The 12,821-nt window shown below is 49.9% G+C and overlaps 1 protein-coding gene across 4 annotated transcripts in view; it reads right to left on the bottom strand.

Annotated features, from left to right (window-relative positions):
* The window catches only part of LOC123871204 (rho GTPase-activating protein 9-like), a 135,759-nt gene that overhangs the window by 25,629 nt on the left and 97,309 nt on the right, over positions 1-12,821 (bottom strand). The window lies entirely within an intron of this gene.

The raw sequence follows: 12,821 nt of genomic DNA on the forward strand, positions 1-12,821 counted from the left end.
TTAAAGCAAGAAAGGTGGAGGTGCGTGCCTGGAATCGAACCCCCGACCTCCCAAAAAGAAACCGGACGTCTTAACCACTAGGCTATGACGGCTCTTACACTTCCTAATCAACCTTAATGAAACGCTATTGTACTAAACATGATTTAATCTTAATCACAAGTCAGGATGTACTATAAAGATCCTATTGTATCTCATCCTGAAACCTAAGCTCTCTACTGCAGCTTTATGAAAGCCCTATTCAGTGAAAGCTTTACTAAGATTAAATTAAATCTAATATCATCTAGCCAGTGGCTTATAACCTAATCCGTACTGATGTTATAAATGCGAAAGTGAGTCTGTCTGTCTGCAAGATTTTCATGGCTCCTTTTTTCCCGGAAAATTAAATTTTTTATACCGGAAAATCAAAGAGTTATCACGGGATTTTTACTGATATATAGAAATGTCAAACACTATAATAACGGCACACAATTATATAATTTTTTTAAGCTTATGGTCCAAAGTTGAACAAATTCTAACATATTTCAGCCCGATCCGTCCATTAGTTTGAGCTGTGCGAATCAGCCGTCTTTTATTTTTATATATTTAGATGAACACTGGAAATATTACAGTCCTTTTTTTGGGCAGTCGCGTAAAAAACATATTTCATCCACATACTTCGATCGGCCGTGAAAAGAAATCGATGGCAACCGTGGAACATGGACGTAAATACTTGATTAACCAGTTGGTAGGGTCGTGTACCTTTATAGACACAGCTGTTGAAACTTGAAACTGGCGACGTAGAGTCTGCGGTGTTTAAACTTACAGACATTTCAAAATCAGCACATTTCTGCGATTTATTATAGCGTAAACATGAAGAGATTACTAGAATAGCTTACAAGTTTTACAAGTGCTTTTGAATCGTCAAAATAATTCACCACTGGTTCAGAACGCCGGTCTTAACGAGAAGAACCAGCAAGAAACTCGGTGATTGCTCTTTTCAAGTGTTCAATTTACAAATAATATACCATTCTATTACAAGCCCCGCGCATTCAGGGAGCGAGTCAAATCCATGTTTTTTGTCATCTACATAATCGTCGATTGTATACATATAGCTTTTTCCAGGAGTACTTTTACATCATGATCTCAGTTCATTGCCGGCCCACTACTGAGCACGGGTCTCCTCATTCTAAGAAGGATAATAACTATTGAATTATTAAAAAGTAAAAGAATCTCAAAAGTAAAAGATCAATTGACACGTCATTGGTTTTCCCGTGCAATCGATTTTTCCCAAGTAGGCATCCACCTACATAAAAAGATTAACAAAATAAAAAGCAATAAAAACCTAAGATTACTCATTTTGCATGATGACGTCTCAATTCCGTTTCGTTTAACGAATAACGGCTGCCGTTTCGTTTGATTGCTGAATAAACATTTTCTTAGGCCCTTTGAAAAAGGATCCTGGATGGATTTGAAACTAGTCAGGCATACTCCGACTAATCACGTGAGTTCAGCCGTAAGTGGGATTACCAGATGCCCCATATTCACGGGTTACCCCGTATTTCAGGGTTTGATAATACCTAAACCCGTTATTGCGAAAATAAAATACGGGAATAAAATAGAATAGATTTTTATTCAAATAAACTTTTACAAGTGCTTTTGAATCGTCAAATAATAATTTACCACTGGTTCAGAATGCCGTTCCTACCGAGAAGAACCAGCAAGAAACTCGGCGGTTGCTCTTTTCAATTGTTCAATTTACAATAAAATTCCATACTATACAAGCAATTGCAGCCCCGCGCATTGCTGGAGCGAGTCAAATCCATGCTTTTTTATCATTTACATAAAACGGGGTAAATAAAAGCAATAAAAATCTAAGTATACTCATTTAGCATGATGACGTCTCAATAATTCCGTTTCTTTAACGCTAACGGCAACATCCGGGGGAGTCACAGACCAGCCTTACCAGGTCAAGGTTACATAGCTATCGAATAGTAGGCACTATTAGAAAACCGGTTGATTGATAGCTGTTGATAGCTATGTAATCGTAGATCGCGTGACTCATTGATTGTCTCGTTCGACTCTCAAAAGATTATTTAGTATCACACTAATATTATAAAGGAGGAAGTTTGTATGTGTGTGTGTGTGTGTGTGTGTGTGTGTGTATGTTTGTTACTTCTTCACGCAAAAACTACTGGGCGGATTGGGTTGAAATTTAGACTGGAGATAGATTATACCCTGGATTAGCACATAGGCTACTTTTTATCCCGGAAAATCAAAGGGTTCCCACGGGAACTTAAGAAAACCTATATCCACGCGAACGAAGTCGCGGGCATCAGCTAGTTTACGAATAGTAAAAAAAATAGCACGAAGTAGCCGGTGTACATACCTACCTAGATAAATGGATAAATTAATAAACTCTAAACACGTGAATGTACAAGGAACAATTGTCAATTAAATAACATCTTAACGTAAATACCTAATATACTAACTCAAAATTTAAATCTTATATAGGTATACAAAGAATTAAAAGCTTAGTTTCTTAATTTGCTGTAGTCCGCTGAAAAAGGCAAATCTGTATGGTACAACATGCAGCATGCGCATGCACTACCCGCCCTCCCACTGCTAAGTGCTAAGCAGGAAAAGTCAGCCAACAAGCCCCAACCCCAAGTACCAACCACCACACAACACCACAAAAACATAAGGTAAATTAATTATTTAAGGTCTACATCAGCTCCTGAGGATGCTCCGGTGTCGAAACGTGCGTCGAGTATGTTTTTGTGAATTTGTGTGGCGACTGGTGTTGCGTGGTGGTACTTGGAGCTTGCTTGGTGGCTGACTTTTCCTGCATACTTAGCAGTGGGAGGGCGAGTGGGCAAATGAAGTTGTCATGAAAATATACCTAATTTGAACTTTGAAACATGTTAGGATGAATGAAAAAGAAAAAGTAAATGTTTGCAAAACTCGGACTCACTATTTCGATGCTCACAAACATAACTTTCGTTTAAATTAAAACAATTAACATCTTGTTCATATCCATTCTTTAATTTATCTCTCATTGCGTCCATTTCCGCCGCTAAGCCTCTCTCTCTTACAGACAAACCATGCTGCTGATGTTCGAAAGAGACAAATAGATTGAATGAATGGTTCGTTCATTCACATTGACTCTGAGGTCAATCAGGAATCAAGTATGGCTGAGATAAATTAAGGCCAAGTGTGCTGGGCAATAGCATTTATTTGGTTGCTGAATAAACATTGGATAAGTTCGAAATTAGTCGAGCATACTCCAACTAATTTGTGAATATCTGAGTTCAGCCCGAAAGAGATATATTATATTCAAAATATTTTCTTAAATAATTTTAAATGACTATGAATACAAGTGTAAATTAAAAATTTATAACACTTCCGACAAGTGAAGGTTACAGTAACTAGAAAAGAGCTGATAACTTTCAACGGCTGAACTGATTTTTTTGGATTATAGCTAAGAACACTCTCGATCAAGCCACCTTTCAAACAAAAAAAACTAAATTAAAAACGGTTCATTAGTTTAGGAACTACGATGCCACAGACAGATACACAGATACACACGTCAAACTTATAACACCCCTCTTTTTGGTCGGGGGTTAAAAAACAAGTCCTGCAATCAAACAGTGAATATCCAACTTGGTTCTCATCAATGCTTTCCATGATGCATGATTGTCGTAGGCGCGTGGATTTAGGTTTTTCAAAGATTTTTAAAATACCTAAAAATCATTTCTTAGTGAGGGGACTAGGACCTAAGTTCGAGAGAGATCCTTTATGCAAAATCTCAAGTTTCTTGACCCAGGCGGTTTTTGTATGGTACATTGATAAGGCAGTTAGTAAAAAGAACGTCGTTATCTAACGAATCAATCTGTCAGCCGTTTGCATCTCCTGCTAGACATAAGCCTTTCCTAGATACATGTTACTCCACCTTCTCTCTCTCGAGGTCGTCCACGCGGACCCTTTCGGGTCCCGGGGTGACTGGTCAGGGCGATGGCCCTCTTCAGTGGTGGCTACGCCGCCTGCGACTGCGGGCGGGGCACGGGGTTGGACCACTGGTCTGGGTGTCAATTCCGGATTGTCATGTCCGGTAGTGGCCGCACGGCAGTGCGATCGAGCCCGCGGATGTTCGCGAGCGATCGGCTACTGCGGCGGCGTGAGATGTCCGTGAGGCTAACGCCCGCGGCTCGGCGAGGTCGAGCCCGCCGGCGATGTTCCGGCGAGCGCCCGTCAGCCAGCGGCGGGGAAGCAGTGGTGTCTTTTCAGGTAGTCAGGTCACGTGGCAGACCTAACTTGTCCGGCGGACGCCGATGGTATGGCGCGATGCCCCGCAGGTGCTGGGCTTGCGCTCCATCGGCGCGCGCGAACATCGAGGTGCTCAGGCGGCGAACGTGGTCGTCGAGGCTCTCCATGCGCAGGTCCCTGGAGATGACCGCGTTCCGTACGAAGCGTGGAGCTCCGGCGATGGTGCGAAGCGCTAGCGACTGCTGCGCCCGCAGCGACTTGCGGTCCGTTTCGCTTAGTAACGCGTACCAAGCTGGGGCCGCGTAAGTGAGTCGCGTGCGGACGTACGTCTTGTAGACGCACAGCCTCGTACGGAGATGCAGGTGGGACGCCAGCACTGGGCGCAAGAGAGCCCGTACGGCGCGCGTCTGCGCGACCACGTTCTTCACGTGGGATCGCATCTTGAGTCCCCTATCGATGGTCACCCCCAGGTATTTAGCCGAGGGCGTCCACTCGATGGTCTCTCCTAAGAGCGATACCCGTGGCGGCGGGGCAGTCCGCCCGAAGGATACCGCCTGAGTCTTCGCCACGTTGACCTTCAGCCTCCAGTCATTCAGCCAAGCGGGAAGTGCATCCAGTGCACGCTGCATTTTGATCGCCGCGTGCGGTCCTTTGATCGACTTTGTTGTGAATGCAGCGTCGTCGGCGTACAACGCTAGCATGGCGTCGCCGACCACTGGGATGTCGTCCGTGTATCTGCCATAGCAGACGGGCGACAGGCAGCTTCCCTGAGGTACACCGGCTCGGATGGGGCGCTCCGTGGACAGGGCGTCTTCAACCGCCACTTGAAATCGCCTGTCTTGCAAAAAGGTGGCCACAGTCTTGACTACTCGACGAGGAATAGTAGACGTGGACAGCTTGTAGATGAGCCCGGTGTGCCAGACGCGATCGAACGCCTTCTCCATGTCGAGGAATACTGCAATGCACCGCTCTCGCTTGTTCATGGCGGCAGCGAGATGGTGCAGTACCCTCGAGACTTGGAGCGTGGTGGAGTGTTCGGCACGGAAACCGAACTGTTCGTCGCGTGGCTGAATGTGAGGCGTGATGTGCAGCAACAGCAACTTCTCGAAGACTTTCGAGATCGTCGACAGCAGCGTGATGGGACGGTAGCTCCCAGGCTGCATGATGTTTTTCCCCTGCTTCGGAATCATGATGACTCGGCCGAGCTTCCACGACGATGGGAAGTGCCCGGTGCGGAGTATCCCGTTGAATAGCCGCGTCAACGTCGCGATTGCTCGCGGGGGTAGGTGACGCAGGGCTTCGTTGGTGACTCGATCGGGGCCGGGCGCTTTGCGCAGTTTAGTTCGTCGAATCATCCGAAGGACTTGTCCAGGGGAAAATACGACGGGGTCTTCCGTCGGCGCTATCGGCGACTCGAAGTATGCCTCCAAGTGTCGCTCGATGGCTTCTTCGTGCTGCACATCTGTGGTCGGGTTCGGTGTGAACTGCGTCTCCAGGTGGTCCGCAAAGATCTCCGCTCGGTCCTCGGCACGGTAACGTGGGGTTCCGTCACCGGCCAGGAGGGGCCTAATCGGAGGCGGTTTCCCGGAGAGTCGGCGGCAAAGGCGGTGGATGCCGGACCAGTCATCGCCGGCTCGCTCGATGGTCATATGCCAAGACTCGTCAGCGATAGTTTGTAACGCTTCCGAGATCTTGGCGGCCAGAGCGTTGAGCCGCGTCTTCATGGTCGGGCACCGCTGGTTTTGCCATGTCCGGCGCAGTTTCCTCTTCTCCTCCAGCATCGCTTGGATGTAGGATGGGAGCTGGCGTGGTTTTCGCATGGCTGCAGCGTCGAGTCTGGACTCTCGAAGCGCGGTGGACATAGTCGCGCTGAGGTCCTCGGCGAGTCGGTCGACGTCTGCAGGGCTCTCCACTCTGAAGGACGGCGAATGCTTGGCCATGTGTTCGGCGAAGATTCGCCAGTCCTGGCGATGCTTTGGCGGAGGGAGAAGAGAAGTCATCGGCGTTGTCTTCAGCGTCAAGAGGACTGGTTGGTGGTCGGAGATGAGGTGGTCATCCAGTACGTCTAACGTCGGCGTGGCGGACAAGCCACAGGTGACGGCTATGTCGATGACGTCAGGCGTATATGCTGCGGCGTACGGGTAGTGCGTCGGGACCTCTGGCCCCAGCACCACGTACCCGTGGCGGTCTGCATCGTCCAGGAGGCGTCTGCCGTCCGGACACACGTGGTTGGAATTCCACGCCGTGTGTTTCGCGTTGAAGTCCCCGGCGATAATCGTGGGCAGTGGCGAGTCCAGCAAGGTGTGGACATCAGTCACTGCGAGGCGATTCGTCGGCGGCTTGTAAAAGGCGAACACACGGGTGGGTTGGCGGTCAATGCAGACCTCCACGCCCAGTGCGTAGGTCGTCTGCAGCTGAGGTACTGGCAGCACTTGGTGGATGACATTCCGACGGACCAAAACTGCTAATCCCCGGTAAGCAGTCCCGATCGGCGAGGCGTGGTCCTCCCGGTAGACGTGGTATCCCGAAAAGTTCAACCGGTCTACTGGTCTGAGGTGAGTCTCGTTGATCAGGCCGATGTCCACTCGACGCTGAGACATCAGGTTCTTGAAAAGACGGGCTTTTTGTGACGAAAGCCCGTCGGCATTCCAGAATGCCACACGGAGCTCACTCAGAGCTGCAGAGCTCCATGATGCAAGCGAGGATCAGCGGGGCTGGATCCCGCTGTTCCTGGATTGCCAACAGAACCTGGTGTAGGGTGCCGATGACTTTGGTAAGTCTGGAGTCCAAGTGGCCGGGGGCCGGCTGAGGTGCCGGGCGCGGCGCGCCCTTCCGCTTCGCCTTCGTCTCTCTCGCGGGAGCGGCGACCACGGTGGGCTTGGACTGGGCGGCGGGCGGCGCGGGTGCAGCCGCCGTCGGGCGCTTGGTGGGAGGCTGTGGCGCGGCGGGAGCCGCGGATGCGGCCGCCGTCGGGCGCTTGGCAGAGGGCTGTGGCGCGGCCGGCGCCGTGTCTTGGCGCGGCTGCGCGCGCTTGCCACGTCTGCGGCGGCGCTTGCGGCCCGGTTGCTGCTGTGGCTGGTTGGCGGCAGCCATGAGCGAGCCGGGTGCGTCGGCCTCGGTTGTCGAGGCGGCGGCGGCGGCGGCGCGCGCCGGTGCGGTGCGCGCGACAGTGCCCGCCCTACGGTTCCGCAGCTCCTTGCGGAACACGGGGCAGTTGGCGTTGTTCGCCGTGTGCGCGTCGCCACAGTTGGCGCACGTCGGCGGCTCCTCTTTGGGGCGCGGACAGTCCCTGGCCGCGTGGTTCCCCGCACAGGCCACGCAGACCAGGGGTCGGTGACAGTTCACCGAACTGTGCCGCCACTGCTGGCACCTGTGGCATTGGGCGGGCCCCTTCCTGCCACGCCAGGCCTCGATGGTGATGCCGGGCATACAGAGGAGCTCATGCACCTCGTATATGCCCGGTGTAATGTCTGGTGTCCGCTGCAGCTGCGCGAACATGAGGCATCCAGGCCTGCCTGGACGCGCGGGGATCGTCCTCACGTGCTCGGGGACGTATCCAAGTTCGCGCAGCTCTGCCTCGACGAGCTCCGGCTCTGTGTTTGCCGGGAGGCCGCGGATCGCGACTTTGAGGCTCCTCTCAGCCGGCAGCGAGTAGCAGAACCAGGAGATTCCGCTGGCGCTCTCCAGCTGCGTAAGGTAGCGCTGGATGGCGCGGAACTCCTGGTCCGACTTTGGTATGAAGCGGACGCCCTTGCCAAATGGGCGTCCGTTGGGAGCATGGCCGAGGAGCCTCTTCAGCTCGCGGAAGTGAGTGGGCCAGTCCGGCAGCACCTCCACGATCAGCGGAGGGTAGCGGGCGGCCTTCGGCTTCGGCGTCTTGCTGGGGTCGACGGTGGCGGCGGCGGCGGCGGGCGCGGGCGCAGGAGCGCGCACTGGAGCGGCGCCCGACGGGGTCGTCTTGGGCCTCTTTGCAGCGGCCGCAGCAGCTGCGTAGGAGGGGCCGGGCTCACTCGCCGGCGCGGTCTCCATGGGTTCCGGAGACAGGGCCGGCATATTTGGTGGAGTGAAGGCCGGTGTTTTCTCTCCTCTCCTTTGCGGCGGAGAGGGAAAACGGCCCACAGCGATGTTGTGCTGTGGGGCCGGGAAGCGCGGCGCGCGCGGCGACGGAGAGAGAGTCGCCGGCGCGGCGGGTTGGAGCGATGCGCGCGGCGCGGCGGTCGGTGTGGTCGCGGGCGCGGGCGCGGGTGCGGCGCGCGGGGCGGCGCTCGCGTCAGCGCGGGACGCGGCCGCTCCCGGGTCGGCGCGGGACGGCGCAGTGCGGGACTCGGCAGACGGCGCGGCTGCGCGCGGGTCGGGGCAAGGCGCCACGGCGCGGAGATCGGCGCGGGGCGCGGGAGCGCGCGGGTCGGCGGCGCGCGGATCGGCGGCGCGCGGGTCGGCTGAGCTAGCCGGCCAGGCGATGGCCGGCAGCGATGAGGCCGGGGAGGAAGGAGCCGGCGAAAGTGCGAGTGGGCTCGCGGCGAAGGACTCTTCGCCGGCGCCCACTGCCGGGCTGTGCAGGGCTGCTGCAGCGCGGGCGGCGAGAGTCGCCTGGCCCGACGCGATAATGGCCTCTAGGGTGTCCGCCGATCGGACGAACACCCTGCGGCGGATGGGGCGCGGGCGCGTCGCGCGGCGCTGCGGAAGCGGCGGTGGCGGCATGAAGCACTTTCCGCGCGTTACCACCGGCTTCTTGAACGCATGCGCACTGCGCGAGTCGCGGACGCGGAGCGCTGTCGAGCGCTGGGGACGACGAAAGGTACGGCGGCGGTCTTGCCTGGCGTGGCCCGAGCTGAAGGCGTCGGCACGTCGACCCCGCCGGCCCGGCTCCCGGGGCTTGCCGCTTGTGGCAGACCGGGAAACCAGACCGGGAAGCACGATCGTGTGGTTCCGAACCGCCTCCTGCTGGACGCAAGTGGTTCGGTCAGGCAAGTCGCGCGATTAAAGACCGAACTGTGAATAACGGGCTCCGAACGCCGGTGCAACTCGATGCGTGTGCACTCGTCGGCAGACGGGCGAGTGCCTTCGTTATTCACCCACTTACTACCTTCTTAAGGTCGTCAGTCCTGCGGGCTGGAGGTCGTCCCACACTGGGAAGAGTGGGAATGGAGTGAAGACCGCGTACAAAAAAGGATTTTTTTGTACGCGGAACAACTTTTCCTTCACTCCAGAACACGCCTGTCTAAGTGGCCTTTGGTTCTACGACAGACATTGCCTGCCCACTACCACTTCAGCTTAGTAATTCATTGATATGTCAGTCACTTTGGCTCTCCTACAGATTTTCTCGTTACAGCTTTTGTATCTCAGAGAAGCAACCAACATAGTTCTTCATAGCACGTCAAGCGACTTTGAAGGAGGGTTATATTCAATCATCTAGGTCAGAACTATAAAAATCAGTTGTAAATTAATACTTCTTTTTAATGTGGGTTTAAGTGTGGGATGCACTTAAGTGCATGATGCATCCAAACATTATAATGAGCAATGTGCATCCTACAATGATGCTACAATAAAGGCTCGGCCTTGTCTTCAATTTACAACCAATAAGCACCAACCTACTAACAATCATCATTAACAACCCAAAGTCGACTCACTACTGAGAACGGATCTCCTCTTAGAATGAGAAAGGAATGAGAAGGGAGAGTGCGGATTGAAAGACTTCAGACAGCTTTGAGAAAGTTATGTAAAACTCTCAGGCATACAAGATCTTCACCAGTAAAGCAGGTGATACTTAGTTGCTTAAAACGAACATAACTCCGTAAAGTTCGAAGTGCATGCCCAGAATCGAACCCGGGACCTCCCAACTAGGCCCTACCACCGCTATCACTAATGTTACGCCATGCCGCCACAGCCAGTTGCAACGTGCCATTCAAACCAGCCGCTTCGAGCTAACTGCCATGACAGCCAATCATAGCCAGTTACCGCCATGACAGCCAATCATAGCCAAATACCGCCATGACAGCCACTACTACCGAATGCCTTCGGTGGGGATAACGCCATATAAAGCCATGCGAGCTCATTTTTAGTGTTATTATTGTATCGTACGCATTTTAAGCTGAAATACTGCCGGTTTGTGTAAATAAGTATAAATTGTATAGTTAGTAACAAATATATGAAATTAATTATTAGTGTGTTGAGTGAAGTGATAAAATAAATTAGTGCGATTATACTGATTTGCTCTTTTTATTTAAACCCACTGTTTCACTAACTTACTTTAAATTACTATCATCGGTATCATGGCTTAGGGCGATTACGCACTGGAATCCGTGGAAATACGTTCAGAAGTAGTCATAGAACAGCTATTTGTATGGTGGCTTACGCACTAGTTCCGACTTCCGTCATCCGAGTTCTCTCCGTCATCCGTGAGAATATCTCGGATGTGCCTCGGATTCAAATCGGATGTATGACGTAGATATGTCAAAGATGTCCACTGAATAGCTTGGATTTGGATCGGAGATCGGATTAGTGCGTAAGCAATATCCGAGTTCGGTCCGAGTTTTTTATATCCGTATTTTCACGGACTCGGATCGGACGAGCGTGTCTGCCCGCGAAATTCAAATTTAATTTGGTTTTTCACAATTTGTAAACTAATACGACAAAGTAGGCTTATGACACTTTAATAGCGCCAATGGCAGTATCATCCTCACAGGTTTATATAAAAATCTTTACTTGAAAGGGTCCAGTTTAAGAAATTAGCTCTAGTATCGACTAATTTGTGAGTTACAGTCGATACTAGAGCTAATTTCTTAAACTGGACCCTTTCAAGTAAAGATTTTTATATAAACCTGTGAGGATGATACTGCCATTGGCGCAACCGCTCTTAAGACTTTTGCTCTAGGATTCCGATAGAATTGTAGGACTCTCGGTCTCAATTATGATAGCTTCCGTAAGCATACAATTATCCTAATAAAGCGATTGGAAACCTAACTCATTTGCATGTAACGGGGCGTAATGAAGCGTGTCGAGTGCGCAGGCGCAGTTACGACAGCGGCCATTTTAATTTTAAATTGCTGGATTATCACGAATTCACGTTGACGTTTCAATTTTACTTAATTGAGCAACCGTTTGCGCGGTTTTGTTAAGCAAATTAGGTAATTATAGCCACACTTGTAAACAGTTCGAAAGCATTAATCTAATATAATGAAACGTTTCTTCCTTCAAATAATAGCTAATGAATAAAATTAGCTGTGTTAGTCTAATGCTTCTATTGAGGAGGTCGGGGATTCGATTGCGGGCACGCACCACTTCGGAGCAAAATTATGTGCGTTTTAAGAAAAATAAATAGATAGGTACCTACCATGCCATTTTTAAATGTGAGTGTTTTTTAACCCCCGACCCAAAAAGAGGGGTGTTATAAGTTTGACGTGTGTATCTGTGTATCTGTCTGTGGCATCGTAGCGCCTAAAAGAATGAACCGATTTTAATTTAGTTTTTTTTTTTGTTTGAAAGGTGGCTTGATCGAGAGTGTTCTTAGCTATCATCCAAGAAAATCGGTTCAGCCGTTTCAAAGTTATCAGCTTTTTTCTAGTTACTGTAACCTTCACTTGTCGGGAGTGTTATAAATTTTTAATTTACACTTGTTACTTCTTAATTCGTTTAGGGCAATCCTGTTTTTTTTAATTACCTACCACTTGTTTAGTTCAATGATCAAAACCAAATCTCGTTCGTCTAGCCGGCAATCAACAACAAGCACTTAGGATGCTGAACAAATAAACAAAATGTCATAACATTTCACTGCCGTTCCGGCTACATTTGTTGATGTAATGATCATTTCCCTCCAAATCACTTCTATTAACGATTTCAGTATGACAACACGTGATAGCCTAGTGGTTATGACGTCCGCCTGCTATTCGAAAGGTCAGGGGTTCGATCCCGGGCACAAACATAAATTTTTCCTAGTTATGCGCGTTTTAACGGTGAAGGAAAACATCCTGCATGCCTGAAAGTTCTCCATGTTCTCAAGTATGTATGTAATATGTATGTATTTGTGTATCTACATACTTTATTGCACCACATAACACAAATGACAGGTTACAAAGAAAAAGAAAAAACTTAAAATGTTGTAAACGTATAAAAGTAGGTATGTATGAAGTTAATGGACAAACCATCAAACCCTTTCTATTCTGAGAGGAGTCCTGTGCTTTGTAGTGAGTCGGTGATGGGTTGATCGTGATGATGATGATGATGATGATAAATCAACAAGCCAAAGTATACAGACCAGAAAATAAATATACTTACCTAATAAAAATTATTAAAACAACACAATAATATTTTGCGTACCATCTGGCATAATAATGTAAATCGATTGCACACGTGTTTTATAACATTGTGAAGAAACAAACATTTACTAGGTATATGTATATTGTACTCACTAAAACGAACGCATGTGGTCGCAGTAAAATTCTTATCAACAAGTAAAATGAATGCTACGGATACAAGTAAAATGGAATAGAATGAGTCCTTCGTAAAGTTCACATACCTCCAAACCTATACGTTTCAGGAACCTAAAACAGCCACCCACAGAGTTTTTTTTTTATTTATTT

Source organism: Maniola jurtina, chromosome 13, assembly GCF_905333055.1.
Source record: "Maniola jurtina chromosome 13, ilManJurt1.1, whole genome shotgun sequence".
Taxonomy (NCBI): Eukaryota; Metazoa; Arthropoda; class Insecta; order Lepidoptera; family Nymphalidae; genus Maniola; species Maniola jurtina.